Consider the following 17,518-nt stretch of genomic DNA (forward strand, 5'->3'; position numbering starts at 1 on the left):
GCCGGGTTCGATTCCCCGGCCATGGACACAGTGCGTGAAACTGATTTCTGGTGATCCCTGCCGTGATATTGTATGTTAATACGAAAGTCACTCACCCACTAAGGAGAGGAGGCTAAACGCACCACCCCAAGATCTATAGCAAATGGTGGACAGCACACGTGGTCACAAGCTGCGTGAGTCATCAACTTATTAGACAGCAAAGAACTAATCACTATCAGGGTATAAATAAATGCAGAAAATTAAGGAATTAATATGTCGCTTATATTTTGGGCTGAAATGGTAACGAATGGAATCACTTCAGAATTCCATATAACAGTTATCCGAAATGTTATCTCACCCACTCACTCACACACTCGATCCCCGCACCCTATCACTCATTGATGCACCAGCTCACCACTTTTCTGCGGATCTATACAAGGCAAGTAAATTCGTGGAATAGACTGGGACAGACTGAAGCTATTGGCGAGCCTCGCACATGCTTGATACTAGATGAGGCGACAAACACATGTGCGTTCTGTCACTCGATGGTAACGCCAGTAGGAAACAAAGGTAATATAGTAGAGTTTCCTCCCCATGGTAACGACAGTCGTTTTGCTGCATTGTCACCACAGTCAGTGCTGATCGTTATTTCATGTCTCCCTGTGTGATACAGATTAGCAAAAACCAGTGCTGATGTTTTTCTGATGTGTTTTCCGTCGATGAGTCTCTGTTTCAACAATATGTCTAGATGAGAGTTTGTTACTGCCTCCCGCCAGACCAAATTACATGCTCTTTTGACGAATCTAAAGCGCCAACTATCGCTGAAGTGAGGCATTGTCTTCCTTTATAAAGTCAAATCACGTGGTGGTTGCTGTGTCACATGAAGGCGATGATATTGCATGAAACAACATATTTCGCACTTACACTCTGACGATATGGGTTGGGGCCGTGGTTCAGGTATCCGTTTCAAACGAACACCATTTTTGATTCTCAGTATAGACGCAATGTGGTGAGTTTATCATTGGTGACGCCCAAAAACAATATGGCAGCAATGTTGCCTGACCCGGATTGTGTCACCCACTCACACTCCTGACTTTTAGTTGGTAACTTCTAACAGAGGCAGTTAGAAGCTGCTATGGAGAAACAGAGCAATAATTATCTTATATGGACGTGCAGTGAATACACAAAGTGCTCCCCTTTAGGTGATAGTTGGTCAACATGAAATGGCACGTGGAAAATGACTGAAAACCACGAACATTGCACGGCCTCATTTTCTCTATGGCTCACCAAGACAGAAAGAGTTAAAGCGGAGACATTTCACTGGGTTATCAAAAACAGATCTCCACAAAAAATATTCCAATGGATAATTATCTCTTCTGTCAGGCCAGTGCAAAGTGTAACATTCTCCTTGCGCACATTTTTCTTCATTGATCCAAAACTGATCCATCATTTATACAGTGAAGGCAGTGTTTGAACAACTCAAACACGAGGTGCTGCTTGTGTTAATCGCAATTCTGTCACGCTAACATATCTCTGTCGATCACTCAGTTCTGGCAAATTGCATTTAGCGACTGTAACTGATCGACAATATGCACCCAGAATAACATTGTCCTGCTCACTTAGTGACAATAGAGGCACACAATTCTATTTTCAGTATGGATGTTATAAGATTTGTCAGATCCTCAGCAATATTCCAGCTATATGGCAGCGGTCTGTAAATAATGGGGTATGGACCAGACAATCAAGTGATCAGCTTCATTAGCATCGATCAACTATGACACAGTTGGGATACGATGACATGTGTCTGACCCCTTACGATAATAATGGATCGCGGAAGATCAGTTCTAATCCGCCCTTTGACCGAGTCTTCCAAGGAGTACATAAAATGAATTAAATTTGTAGAACCAAACATGCAACACTGTCGGCTGCACTAAAACACTATCTGTATAAAATACACATTTCGTATCGAGGAGATTTCCTTCCTTCGTGTCGAGTTGTTAGTGCGGATACATAAGTGGCGATTTAATAAACAGACTATTAATAGTGATATTCAATATATTTTTAGAATCCATTACAATGGCAAGGTCAGTTGAAAATATTTATTTTTTATTCCACCTTAATTTTGAAAATCACATCTGTATTGAACTTTCTGATTCTTTATTGATTTATGCAATAATTATTTTGAAATGCACTTTTATTCGAATAGAAAACAACAGCAGCAACATCGACGTGAAAGGTGTCACGTAGATATTATATGGTCTGTTCATGTGGCAATGCATGGGTTGTTGTGAGCACGTATAATGTCAAATATAGCACATCTATCACAGAGACAGATCATAGTGACAGACCCATGTAACAAGTCGCATTGTTATGAGACCATGCATGTCCGGGGTCGCCCTGGGCGATGTCGTTTCCGTCCACGACGGACAGATAAGCCACACACCGACACGGGTTTGACGACTGCGGGAAGCATGGGGGAGAGGTAGCGTGACAAAGACGTAGTGTGCAACGTTTGAGGCAGTGTGTTGACTGCTTTCTACCGGGGCAGCGAGTGAGAGTGAGTGAGTGAGAGGTTTTACTCCGCTGGAAATATCACAGCGAAGCCGAAGGATGCGGTTTCCCACATTTTAGCAATTTTTGGAATGGAACCGATACACCTTAGCCACAAGGCCACCTCATCCAGTCAGTAGTGTGGCAGGAGGTGTTGTGGGCAGGACGTGTGGTGTGGCGGGGGGTGTTGTGAGCAGGACGTGTGGTGTGGCAGGGGATGTTGTGGGCAAGACGTGTGGTGTGGCAGGGTTCGTTGTATGCAAGACGTGTGGTGTGGCAGGGTTTGTTGTATGCAAGACGTGTGGTGTGGCAGGGGATATTGTGGGCAAGACGTGTGGTGTGGCAGGAGGTGTTGTATGCAAGACGTGTGGTGTGGCAGGGGGTGTTGTATGCAAGACGTGTGGTGTGGCAAGGGATGTTGTGGGCAAGACGTGTGGTGTGGCAGGAGGTGTTGTATGCAAGACGTGTGGTGTGGCAGGGGGTGTTGTATGCAAGACGTGTGGTGTGGCAAGGGATGTTGTGGGCAAGACGTGTGGTGTGGCAGGAGGTGTTGTATGCAAGACGTGTGGTGTGCAGGAGGTGTTGTATGCAAGATGTGTGGTGTGGCAGGGGATGTTGTGGGCAAGGTGAATACTTATAATCCTGGTACTTATAATACAACTGATAGTTTGAAGCTTGAAGCTGTCGTTAATAACAGTGATACGATTTCATGAAATACCCAGATAAGAGCCATACCCGTGTCTGTGGATTCCAGCAAAATGGGAAACGTCTGAACCCTGCATCGCTTCCGGCTTTCTTTCCACATCCTTCCAGACACGCAGCGAAATAACGGTTTAATTGAGCAAACCTCGTTACACTCAGGTACAGTTATAAACACTGACAGGGTATTCTTCTTCATCATTACTCACGGAATTGACAACACATCATCAATTTGTTTTGTGTCAGTGAATTTCAATTTCATCGGCCCTTTAATATCGTGATTAGAAATTCTCCAAAAATATCAATTCCGAAAATGTGCGGAAAGGCATTCTTCAAAGTACCTGTCTGAGTAGCACGGCCTCGCTGTGCTTGTTGGAGTTTTGTTAGCGCGGCAATTGACGATATTTCAGCCTCAGTGTGTGGCTTATTGACGATATTTCAGATAAATTGACGTCTGAAAAAGACTACACCAAGAGGCTTTTCGTTAAATTGCTTTAAGAACTGAAACACAACTGAAATCGTAGTGTAGAATTTCACACAAATACACTTAAATGTATTCCATAAAACAAAGTGTAAGAACATGCTCATCTCAATGAAAAACGTACATGTTGAGAAAACGCTGTCAACAGGATGTACATTAAGTAGCTCCTGAAAGCACGCAGTCGGAACACATTCAACAAAAGAACATATTTATTGCCTCATTCATCAGCGGAGAGGATCACTGGTATTCTCCAGAAGGGACTGACTCGTGGGCATTTGAAAAATACATTAGTTTGCATTTCAATGTTGATCCTACGTTTATGGATAAAAAATCAGACAACGTCCCGGCTCTGGGATGCACTGTGCCAACGCCCATTGAAGACTTTACAATAGTGGACTTTATATCCCCGAAACCGCTTCAACCCCGCGGTGATCCGGTGTTAGCGACAACGAGATGGACAACAACGGATGTTGTCGCCTTAACAATGACATAATAGACTGATACTGATATTGGCTCGTGTGTTCGGCGTTGGAAGGTTCGAGGTTCGAATCCTGTTGTCTAAGAAAAAGCAGGTGCTGTCTCCAGATGATGAACGGCAGCGTGTGCACAGAGTCAGGTGAGTACTTGCTGTTGAGACCATGATCTGGTGACTGATTATCCATCAAGGCAGCATTATTAGACAGGGATATCAGTGTGGAGCTTTGTCTCCTGTCGTTCAACAAGGGCCCCACAGTATAACGTCTTCCACCATGGCTACGCCGAATCCCAGGACAAACGACACCTTTAAGCACGTGAACGTTGATTACCTGACATGTACACCCGACCTCGCACCGCAGTGCTGTACAGGACTCGACAACATAAAATGACAATCGCGTGATTATCCAGTCAAGTCCGAAGGCGACAAGTGCTACCAGTCTACCACAACACAAGGCGTGTTTCACACCGTTGGCGACGTGTGATGGCCTGCATGGGCACTGCTGTAGACATTCGTAATATAAATCCTGTGATTGATGACTTTGTTGTCGAACATGTTTTGCCAGAGACAATATGAACGATCTCGCACCGACACCTACTGTATCTTTGTTTCGTTAATACTCTTACGTTTCTTCATCATTTATAGTGATATTTTGCTCATACGATACAAACACGCCTTTCTCAATGTTACATGTCTTACAGTCCAACATATTTCGCTCTACTGAAAATACACGTAGTGGGATTTAAGTACATTACGTAGGAGCAAACAGGTCTGACGCCAACACTAAATCACAATGCTGAATTCGCCATGGTCACAATCACTCTCGCCATTTTGGTACAGCAATTACGAGTCAGACTGCTATGTGAATATTGACTACGTAACATTGTGAAAATTGTTACAATCTTACTCAATGGCGAAAGTTGGTTTTGTTGACTGATGTAAAACAGATTCGTTTGCATTATTTACTTGTGAATTACTTGAAATTCTCCAATAAACCTAAACATTTTTAAACATTTTTATTTATTTCATATGTTTTTGTTGTTCAATTTTCGTTTTCGTTTTATGCTGTTGTTATCATCCTTTCAAAATGTATGCAGATGGTATGAGAGAGAACACACGTTGACCAAGAAACGAGCCGTTATTGATGTGAAGTAAGACAAGCTTAGTAAATATGCTACTCAAAATTTGATAAGAATCATAGATATTTTTCTTTTTAAATAATCACTAACTGCATAACTGGCAAAATTGTGTTCAAGTGAAATCAAAAACGTTTTCAACAAACTTGCACGTGCATTTCATGCCATGGGAAATGCGTTTTTCATCACAGATTATGCTTTTGCTACCTTTGCACGATTTTCGCTCAGGCATCGGTGTCTGATTCTTTCTAAAATTTCAAACTCACTTGAGTGTTTACGCCACGTTTATCAACACAATGCCCCCTCAACGTGTAAGGCGTCGCCTGACGACAGAACAACTGGGCAGATGTATTGGAGTGCTTGACGCTGGCTATTCACAACGTGACGTTGCAAACGCACTAAACGTCAGCCAGAGCATTGTAAACAGGGCCTGGACAGCAAACTTTCGGAACAGCAGCACACCGACATGGGGGTGGTCGTCAGAGGTCGACACCCCAACGTCAACACCATTTTGTGGCTCTTCAGGCACGACGCCATCCCTTCTGGACAGCAACCAGCCTACGTAACGACCTCCTGAACGCCTCGTGGGGTGAATGTGTCCCCCCAGACGATACGGAATCGTCTTCACAATGCAGGTCTCAACTCGAGAAGGGCATGTGTTCGAATCCCTCTGACTGTTCGACACCGGCTGGAGCGATTGGACTGGGCTGAAGATCATGTCACTTGGACACAGAACGATTGGGCTCCAGTTCTGTTCACCGATGAGTCCAGGTATTGTTTGGACTTTACAGACAGGAGGCACCGAGTGTGGCGACGTCAACGTGAACGTTTCCATGATGCCAACATCAGTGAACATCACCGTTATGGTGGTGGTGGTGGTGGTTCCATCATGGTCTGGGATGGAATCAGTAGGGGTGGAAGAGCAGGTATTCATGTCCTGGAGAGAGGAACAGTGACGGGGGTGCGGTACCGGGATGAGATCCTCGATGTTTACGTCAGACCCTACGCTGGTGCTGTTGGCCCTGAGTTCATCCTGATGGATGATAACACCCGTCCTCATCGCGCCAGGGTGGTGGAGCAGTACCTTCAGCATGGACTGGCCTGCGCGCTCGCCGGACTTGAACCCGATTGAGCATGTCCTTTCACTCCGTAGAGCACAACCCACGACTTTGGCAGAGCTCGGAAACGCCCTCGTGGAAGAGTGGAACAACCTTTCCATTGGAAACATCCGGGTGCTTATTGACAGCATGGTTCGACGTTGTCAAACCGTCATTGATGCAACGGGAGGCCATACCCGGTATTGACACTTCATCGACTAAGAGTAATGATGGACTTTCCCCGAAAACTGTGCAATTCTTTCTCTGGTTTGCTGTTAACATTGTGTAATGAACACCTTTTGGTGTTGTTATCAGATTTCAAGTATTCCGTATTGATAAAAGTTCATGCCGTTCATGAATTTTCATTAACCTGAGTAAACACGTTTTTAAGTCAAATTTATGTGTTTTGTTATGTTAGTGGTAAATTACACTCATATAACCTAGTGATCCTTATCAAATTTTGAGTAGTAGGTATTTTACTGCAGGTAGGAAAAGGTGAGGAAAATCTCATTTTATTAGCAATCAATTCAACCAGGAGTTCTTTGAAAGTTAGATTATACATGATAAGTATTCATTGTATTTATGTGCGGTTTGCCCTCTAGAGGTGAATTAGTAATCCAAGTACCGGTTTCAAACTTTTTAAGGAGATTCATGCAGACTGGCTGGCCTAGCTACGTCATGTTCAAAACTCGCCTTGTTTCTCAGTTAACCTGCATGTTACACATCATTCCACTGTTAAACGGGCAGCAGCGTTTCACGGTGGCTGTGAAATGATCTTGGTGGACTCGAAATAAGTTCGAGATCCGGGATGTTTTTTGTCCGACACTTTTGTTTTGAGTTTTAGTTCGTAGTGCCGGCAGAATCCCGAGTCGGCAAAATGCCAGCTTGTACGGAATTGTGGAATATTGCTGATGGTCGCTTTGATAAATACTTCTCCATAACAAACGGCAACTTTCAAAATATGAGAAGCTGCCTGTTATTCATGCCTGAATCGTACATTACTACCCAAACCTGCTTTGTCGTTTTGTAAATTTGGAGGCATGTAACACATATATTTGGGGTTACACTTTCTCAGCGAAGGACAGATTCTAGTGCTTTTGTTAGGTGCCAGGCGGGATTCGAACAGACACTGTCATGGCACACACAAAGTCAGCCATCTAACCCACTCAACCACACAGACCTTTGTTCATGATGCAAGAGACATCTATTACTCATAACGATTCATCTCTTATCATTTTGGCGCGGTTCCAGTCTACAGAGGCAAACAGCTTAGAGATGTAATTATAATGCATGTATTTGTGAAAACAATTATGTCCAATGAAATCTCTGTTTGGAAGATTATCATCCATTCCCGCGTTCTGCAGAAGAACTGTTGTGTATCCCGAACACCTCGGATCAAAGCTGTGTACTGCTGATTCACGTTTATAGTCGGAATCGTGGAATCGAATCTACTTGCAGCAGCCGTTTTTTTAACATATTGGAACTAATTTCATGGTTTTGAGTTAGTAAACATCAACATGCATCAGCTATGAAGCATATCATTCTGACTCACACTTTATTCCATGAAAGTCAGTAACAAATATCACCCATGAGGAAAGGTATTGTGTTTATAGATCATATTTGGTCATTCGGCCCACAAAAAAGACCCATCAAACATGAAGAAAATTATGACTAAGGATATTTTTCGATATTTTCACAAATCGAATTGTTTTCATAGATACGAAGATTAGAGATATATTATATACTACAGGAGCACAAAGAAATATTAAACCTGTTCATATCTATAGCCCGCGCAGAAATTGACAAAACTGGTAATGCTGCATCTATGCGTATATTAATCCTAGCCCTCTCTCTCAACCACGACCTTTGACACAATTATCACGTCTTGAATCATACATAGCTGAAGAAAATGTAATAATAATGTATGTTTCTGTAGGGGTCACGGTGACCTACGCATTGAAGATGTACATTGTACCATGAGCAGGCAACTTATTTTGTATGTCGCATAGAACAACATCGGCTACCAAATATATACATCTTATAAAACCATAATAATTGCCAGAAATATGACCACACTTGCCATGTCGCCACTAAGTACTTTCAGTAACATGTTGCCACTAAGTACTTGTAGCAACATGTTGCCACTAAGTACTTTCAGTAACATGTTGCCACTAAGTACTTGTAGCAACATCTTGCCACTAAGTACTTTCAGTAACATGTTGCCACTAAGTACGTGTAGCAACATGTTGCCACTAAGTACTTTCAGTAACATCTTGCCACCAAGTACTTGTAGCAACATGTTGCCACTAAGTACTTGCAGTATCATGTTGCCACTAAGTACTTGTAGCAACATGTTGCCACTAAGTACTTGCAATATTGTGTTACCTCTAAGTACTTGCAGTATTGTGTTGCCACTCAGTACTTTTAGTAACATCTTGCCACTAAGTACTTTCAGTAACATGTTGCCACTAAGTACTTGCAGGAACAGGTTGCCACTAAGCACTTGCAGGAACAGGTTGCCACTCAGTACTTGTAGCAATAAGTTGCCACTAAGTATATTCTCTCCCAGGAGGCCTGAAAATAACCTCACTAAAACCATCAAAAATACAGAGCAAACAATAATTTCGGTGTAGGTTAAAGGGTGACCTCTAGTGTTACAATGATAAATAATTCCACAGAAATGAAAATATTACCAATTACCTCTGAGATGTTGAACACTACAGATAATATCCGACCTACAACTAAACGAGTTCTACAAGGAGACTCGAAGTACAACAGCACAGCTTGGTAAATTATTGTGCTTGAATAAGACATCAAAATGTGCCCCGAGGCTCGTCGTCGACGTATGTGATGTATCACAGCAAAGACTGCCCCGGGCGCCCATGACACCCCGAGTCTTCTAAACCATATTTAGTTGTCAGTGTATAGGGGGAAGAGAGTTTTAGTTGGACAGCCGTCGGCTGGCTGTGTATGTCGTCTTCTCAAGCTCCACACACGGATACTGAAAAACGTTCTAGATTCTGAAGATCTGCTTTTTGGCTCAAGGTAGGAATCTTCTTATGTTATATGTTAAGTGCTTGAAAACTGAGAATGGTATTTGACGTTATCTTGACGTTCCAGCTACGTACCGTGTCAGGTTGACGTTGTTTATGTCTTGCTGGTAGATAACCACTGATTATTCACCTTCTTGAAACTGTTTATCACCCGTAAGTTCAGAGGCTCTGGGTTGGCGTCATGGAATGTTGCAGTGCCATATGAATTTCTCTAAGCCATTTAATCTGACTAATAAAGTTCGCAAAATTTCTCACTTCTTCAAAGGAGGAGTGACATTTAAAAATATTAAACTCTCAGTAAGATATGAACAGTGACATGCGAACTGCAGACATCCAAAAAGTTCCTTATGTCCTATCCACCATCCTGTCCTATCCAAAAAGCAAAAACACACAGTATACAATAATGTATGTTGTTATGATGTGTGCATGATATGCATGGTACATGCATGGTAGTGAGAACCTGTGTTCACACTGTGATGTTAGTGTTACCTTGTCACGAGTGTTTCATATTTCTACATCCGCCCAAGGTCATGATGACATCTCGCCAGAAAAAAGTCCACCAAACATATTTGTCCGAGAAGGAAAGGTGTGATGGTAATGTATTTCCTGGAGGATACAGGAGCACGTATGGCGTCATGTTAACGTTGTTTTCACCTCTAGTGTGGCCTGCTTTTATGAGAGTGTGTTAGGTATTGAGAGTATGACAAAAATACTGCAAAACCATTTTTCCGTTAATTTCGTAAAATATCATGAGTATGGTCACGCTATTGTTTTAAAAACGGCAAAGAAATACTTGAAATCTCCTTCGAATGCCAAATTGCGTTCCAAACAAGTCGTTAGTTTCTGTTCAGTTTGTTAGTTGTGTGTTGATGTGACTTTTTCATTTCAAGGATTCTCGTAATGAACAAATGGCGTAAGCGAGAAATCAGATAAAATTTGGTATATTTGAAAAATCAGATCGGAAACAAAATCATAAGTTTATATTTTGTTATTTTGATCACATGTGTTGAGCATGGAAAACAGTTTCTGAGGCGACACTTGTAAAACATGCTCATGTATGCGAGCCAACAGGTTGCGTCAGAACAGGAATGTATCAAGCGTACAACTGCCCAATAAACCTACATCCAAGAAATAATGACTAAATAGATCTCACTCATGTCAACATAAACACCAAAGCCTTATCCCCGGACAGATGAAACGACTTGAGCGTACGTACATGTGAGGTCGTCCTGTCACGTGATTGATGGAGACGTTAGGTCACACTTGTCATGTAACTGTTCCAGTGATATATTCCACCTGTGTTTCATGTGGATATGTATGTTTTATTGCTGCTATTTTGGGGTCTGACACAGATGGCTCTATTGTCGAAAGACAGCTCCACTATAACATATCAAAACTGCCATATCAAGAAATACGCAAATTTACTTCTTTCGAAACAGACGAAAGGTGATTTTCTCATGGATTTTGTTTCTTCGAATTGGTGATGCTATTGAGGCATCGAAATTGTAGGAAAGTGTTTGGATTGTTTAATTCTTTGGACGTAATGTGAAGTTTCAATACACATAAAGTGTTTAATGACCATTAGAAATCCATTAATGTCACAGTGAGGGACGCGCCATGTTTGTGATTTCAAAACTGTCGTCATATGAAACCAAACAAAGAAATCATAAACACAAATTGCTTCATACTTACGTTTATTTAAAGCCTAAAGTCTAAAGTCAAAACGTTAACGTAAGTAAGATATGTGGTTGTTCTATTTCTGTTACATTATCTGAAGTGATTAGAAGTGATTTCACTTAAAGAACCAACTGTTGAAGTACGCTTCGTCGCGAGCCCGGATGTTCTACTTGAGTTTCAGCCTGCTATTACTCTGCAACAACTGGGATTGTGTTGCGATGACTGCGACAGCCATTACAAGAGGACATACACATCTATTTAACCTAAATATCCCGATCTTCCTGCAATTCTGTTTGCTCTGCCCAGAATGGTACACGCTCATTTTGACTCTTACAATACTGAACGAACAAAGAAGGAGGGGGAGAAGAAGTCAGGCCCCCAGTAATTGGCTGGTTGGTTGGTTATTTAACACCGCACTCAGCAATAACCCAGTTACAATCGAGTCTGGACCAGATAATCCACTGATCAGCAACTTGAGTATCGATACATACACATGAAATACGACGGCATGTGTCAACCAAATCAGCGAACCTGACAATCCGGTCCTGTTAATCGCCTTTCACGATAAGCATGGGCTCCTCAAGTCAAGTCATAACCAGGATTTCTCCCAATAGAATAGTCATTACCTGTACACTGCCAATACATAGACGTGAACACCGGTCTAATGGAGATGTTGTATTTTCTATGAACTATTGCCTCATTCTTATTTTCACAAAGGAGACATGACCGAGGAGCCCGTTAGAGAATTCAGAATTGCAATAGAAACAGCAACAAAGCTATGTCCTATCAAGCATGCCTCTTGGTTATAATCAAGTTGACAAATCAGTGCTGAGAAGCTCATTGATATGGTATGTGAAGCAACTTGACGATTGTGCCTGATAACCCGTATGTAATTTGCGCAATGACTGGCTACAAATATGTAACGTATATTTAAGACTCAGTGAATTGGACCAACTCTAAAGTTGGTTTGCAACTTTAAGCATGGATGACAAGCTTTAAGCGATGTGTTTTATAAACAGAATGACAAGTCGTCTATTATTCAAAATTTTGATAATTATGGCCATGACAAATAATATACAAAAAACGTTCTATTTTTATGAGGTTTGAGAAAGATAAACGTTTTGACTGCTTTGTATCTATACACATAGCACATATATCCTTTCGGAGCAAATGTGTCTTAAGTGTGCAAACTGAATTATCCATTATCCATACAAGACTCCATTCTTACAACCTTTTGATAAAAAGACAGGTGTACTCTGTACTCAAACAGAAGACGAATGTTTGAAGTATCGCAAGAAATACATGTGCTGGCGTCTGATTTCCCATCAGACTTTACAAACAAGCAACATGTTCATCACTATACGTAGTTACACGTGGCCAGTCGTATAGACAAGCAGTTAGATGTGTAGACTTGTCTAATTTGGACTTCCATTGACTTATGATCATGAATCGTCCTGCTGATGTTTATGGGCATGTTAGTACCTGTTAAAGACGTTAAAGTAAACACTGCAGACGTTACACCGGACACTGCAGACATTACACTGCAGATGTTACACTGGACATTGCAGACGTCACCCCGGACTCTGCAAACGTTACACAGGACACCGCAGGCGTTACACTGGACACTGCGGACGTTACACCGGACACTGCAGACATTACACTGCAGATGTTACACTGGACACTGCAGACGTCACCCCGGACTCTGCAAACGTTACACAGGACACCGCAGGCGTTACACTGGACACTGCAGACGTTACACCGGATATTGCAGAATTGAAACTGGACACTATAGACATTAAAGAGGACACACCAGACATTATACAGGACACTGGAGACGTTACAGTCTACACTGCAGACGTTACATCGGACACCGCAGACGTTAAGCACAACACTGCAGACTTTAAACTGGACATTGCAAACTTTAAACTGGACACTGAATACGTTACACTGGACACTGAATACGTTACACTGGACACTGAATACGTTACACTGGACACTGAATACGTTACACTGGACACTGAATACGTTACACCGGACACTGAATACGTTACACCGGACACTGAATACGTTACACCGGACACTGAATACGTTACACTGGACACTGAATACGTTACACTGGACACTGAATACGTTACACCGGACACTGAATACGCTACACCGGACACTGAATACGTTACACCGGACACTGAATACGTTACACTGGACACTGAATACGTTACACCGGACACTGAATACGTTACACTGGACACTGAATACGTTACACTGGACACTGAATACGTTACACTGGACACTGCAGACGTTACACTGGACACTGAATACGTTACACTGGACACTGAATACGTTACACTGGACACTGAATACGTTACACCGGACACTGAATACGTTACACTGGACACTGAATACGTTACACCGGACACTGAATACGTTACACTGGACACTGAATACGTTACACTGGACACTGAATACGTTACACTGGACACTGAATACGTTACACCGGACACTGCAGACGTTACACCGGACACTGAATACGTTACACCGGACACTGGACACTGAATACGTTACACCGGACACTGAATACGTTACACCGGACACTGAATACGTTACACTGGACACTGAATACGTTACACTGGACACTGAATACGTTACACCGGACACTGCAGACGTTAAAGAGAACACGCCAGACATTTTCGGGACACTGCAGACGTTAAACAGGACACTGTAGACGTTACAGTCTACACTGCAGAAGTTACAGCGGACTTTGCTGACGTTAAACAGGACACTGCAGACGTTAAACTGGACACTGCAGATATTGCAGACTCTTAAAGGTCACATGCAACCAAAACATCAAACATAATTAAAACACATTTATCACTTATTCATGACATGTAATATACATTGCTGCTTTTAAAAAAACAAATAAACAAAATTATAAGCGTACAATCGCGATTCAAAAGTGCAATATTTTGTACTTCGGCTCACTTCTCCCGAAACGAAGCCCTCGGGAGACCGAACCCAGTCATAGCGGGTGGATATGCACTCAAGTGTAACGACGGCTTCCGATTGACTGTTTCATTTGCTGACATGCTGAAGGTTTATTGTGTGTACAGAAAGATGATCTGTTTGATGGGAATTTTCGAAGTATAGCCAGTCACAAGAAAGTAAGATTCTTTATGGATAACAACTTCTCTTTGTGTACTTGATGCGTCGTTTCAGTATGGAATCATATACTGTTGTCAAACAAAATCATATACACTAAAAGAAGTCGTTATCCATGAAGAATGTATATAGAGATGTTGGATTTGGAAAATATCTGTTCTCTGAATTTGCGCTCGATCCATTCAAATATCATCTCAGTAGGGATGGTAAACTACTGCGTGGCTGGAATCTGTCCAAGTACAAAGCAGGACTTGAAACTGACAAGAGTTTGCACCAGTTTCCGTCAGATCCAGTCATCCGAAAAAAATGAATGTAATTTGTTTGCAACCCACAGATATAAAAACATGTCATGTGTATCACACGTGCCTAATTACATAATGTGGCAGACACGGGACTCGCTTGCACGAGTCATGAATCAACTTATTTTCTTTTTGTCGTATAGTCTGACAGGTGTTAAGTTCACGTGGTCAATGATTGAAGCTGTGTATTGTATGTTGTCATTAAGTAGACAGGCAGACAGACATATAGGTGTGAATAAACCAGACACTGAGCTTTCTCTGTGACAGAGACTGCTTACCACAATCAACAAGTTTTTTATACGTAACGAGTAGATTATTTACTTGTTTGTGTGCACAACCAAGATTAGACTACTGCTCACGACTTAAGACGCTGGGCATACTGTTTCAAGCTCCACGAACCTATTCACTGCGCATGCGTTATGGACGCAGCGGAGCACAGCTGTTGAAACCAGTTTTCCCCCAAGCGCTGGGGGGAAATTAGTGAAACGTTTGAACTCCGATTTCGCGGGCTTTTCTTTCGTCGCGGTTTTTTTCAACTTTATAGGTTGAATTGTCATTTTTTATGATTAGTTTCGGTAAGTGCATACCGAAAGGTACCAGAATCTGCAAAGTTGTGTTTTACGTTGCATGTGACCTTTAAGGAGGCATCACATGCTCTAGATATTTAATTTCAAAACGTGAACCAAACTACATCTGGAATCTTAAGGTGTTCATTTGTGATCTTGCTATGACGGGATTGACCACTACTCCGAGCTGACCACTAAATACCTTTGCCTTTGGCGAGCAATAATATCGTCAGTAGATAATAGGACACACATTAACCTCCTCGGTGTCGCTTTCACTATATCTATATTACGGCATAATGGCAGTCACGGGTTTAATGTATTATGACTGGAGACACGTATACAGTGTAGCTGTAAAGGTCACTGATTTACACCTTAATTGGGGATGAAATGCGACTGAGAACGATGGAATCCAGCTTGTCTTTCAGGAATTTATCTCTATTTATTGTTGATATGCATAGTTAAAGCATTTATACACATACGTTTTTATTTTATATTTAGTCTTTGGAACTTTTCAGTAATCTCTACAAAATATTGTCCAGATCAGGTCTGTGGTGTCTGGACAAAACTGAACGTCCACAAACTGACTGACACTATAACAATAAGAATCTTCATCAGAAGTGTCACATGCACTGGTCGACTGTCCTGTTACAATCCATACTTTTCAAGTAACCCGATAAAAGTTACCCGATTGTTCTTTTCAACAGAATATCTCTTGGTTCCTTCTTATAATATCTACATGATTCCTTCTGTTTATTCCTTAAAACCTCATAAAGCGTCTTCCTAAGCTCACGTTTTGCAGACCGGCACCCATCGTTTAAACTTGAGCCTCCTGACATCTTGCATATAAGTAAAGGACTTTCCATCGTTTGGTTGCATCCAGCATGTGATTAACAAACTATTTAACAGTATCATCAAGATCTGTGGCAGTATATTCGGTTAGATGCTGGAAAAGGGTACCAACTTTATCTGTCAAGCAGGCTGTAAAGTATGCTGTTTAATTGGGTTTCTAGACATTGAGAAGATGAAAAATGAGGACAGTTATATGGATATGCAACTTCTTTACTATGTATGAGCGACTAGCGACATATTCTGTCGCCAATACGACACAAAGAAGCTGTCCTCAATTTGCCTTTAAAGTAATCTGATAAAACATTGTCCCACCTATACATTTCCGGGAGATGTCTCATAGCTTGTCTGGCAGCCAATAAGCAAAGAACAGGATTACATTTAGTTGTTGATCAGGCATTAATTAGCAGAATCTTACGATTACTAAAAGAGGGAGTGTTTTCAAACAGGAATTCCTCAAGCTTAGCGAGCGCATATGTGAAGTTAACAGTGTGATAAGAACTAGAAGAGTGTGTGTGCGCGTGTGTGTGTGTATTCTTACAGATAAGGTTATCCATACCCGTTGTGATTCTCTGAAAATGGCCACTGAACATTTGCTTACCACATTCCCATAAATCACCGCGTCAGCGGCCGTAATTTGACCAGTTACCAGTTCTCTCGTGGAAAAAGAATCTTTCTCGACATGGATTATCTCCCTTTAACCATATAGTTTATAATCATTGCGCCATACTCCTCAGCTGACAACCTGTTTTCTATGCAACAACGGTTTACACTGACACTTCTCTGTTAAGAACTTAATACCAGAAATATATTTTTATGCAACTTGTGTGAGTATCCGTAGAAGAGGACATGTTCGTCCTTTTGTATGCTGTCATTACCGAGTTCTTGTATCATGTAGTTTTCAACACAAATTCGTCTCTCAAGCCCCCGGCTGCCAATCGAGACTGTGTGTGGCTTAGTTTTGAATTAACAGCTTGTGAACTAGGGATTAATTTACATATATATAAAGTGGACAGCAAAATTGAGACGGACACCGTCTTGTATAGTATATCTTTGTATTAAATAGTGGACAAGTCTTTAAAGTTAAAGTTAACATAATATATTTACGCATGTAGTTTTCAACACAAATTCGTCTCTCAAGCCCCCGGCTGCCAATCGAGACTGTGTGTGGCTTAGTTTTGAATTAACAGCTTGTGAACTAGGGATTAATTTACATATATATAAAGTGGACAGCAAAATTGAGACGGACACCGTCTTGTATAGTATATCTTTGTATTAAATAGTGGACAAGTCTTTAAAGTTAAAGTTAACATAATATATTTACGCATGCGGTGTTCCATGCTAATGCTATCGTTGTATCGCTTTATGGTGCATTCATTCATGAATTACCATGTCTTATGGTCCCTTCAAGATGCCTTTCCACTTTGTAATATCACTAGTTATATCACTGACTGTCTCATTAAGTATGTTTTCCCTCATACTTTACTTTACTCTACTTTACTGT

The 17,518-nt window shown here is 41.6% G+C and overlaps 1 protein-coding gene across 2 annotated transcripts in view; it reads left to right on the plus strand.

Moving 5' to 3' along the window:
- The first annotated feature begins 9,372 nt into the window (after positions 1-9,372).
- LOC137297123 (myogenesis-regulating glycosidase-like) overlaps positions 9,373-17,518 on the plus strand; it is a 100,720-nt gene continuing 92,574 nt past the window's right edge. For both annotated transcript variants that reach the window (XM_067829120.1, XM_067829121.1), the window contains exon 1: positions 9,373-9,462. The gene's annotated coding sequence lies outside the window, so the exon portion shown is untranslated. The remainder of the gene's footprint in view (positions 9,463-17,518) is intronic.

The sequence above is a fragment of the Haliotis asinina genome, chromosome 9, assembly GCF_037392515.1.
Source record: "Haliotis asinina isolate JCU_RB_2024 chromosome 9, JCU_Hal_asi_v2, whole genome shotgun sequence".
NCBI classification, from domain to species: domain Eukaryota; kingdom Metazoa; phylum Mollusca; class Gastropoda; order Lepetellida; family Haliotidae; genus Haliotis; species Haliotis asinina.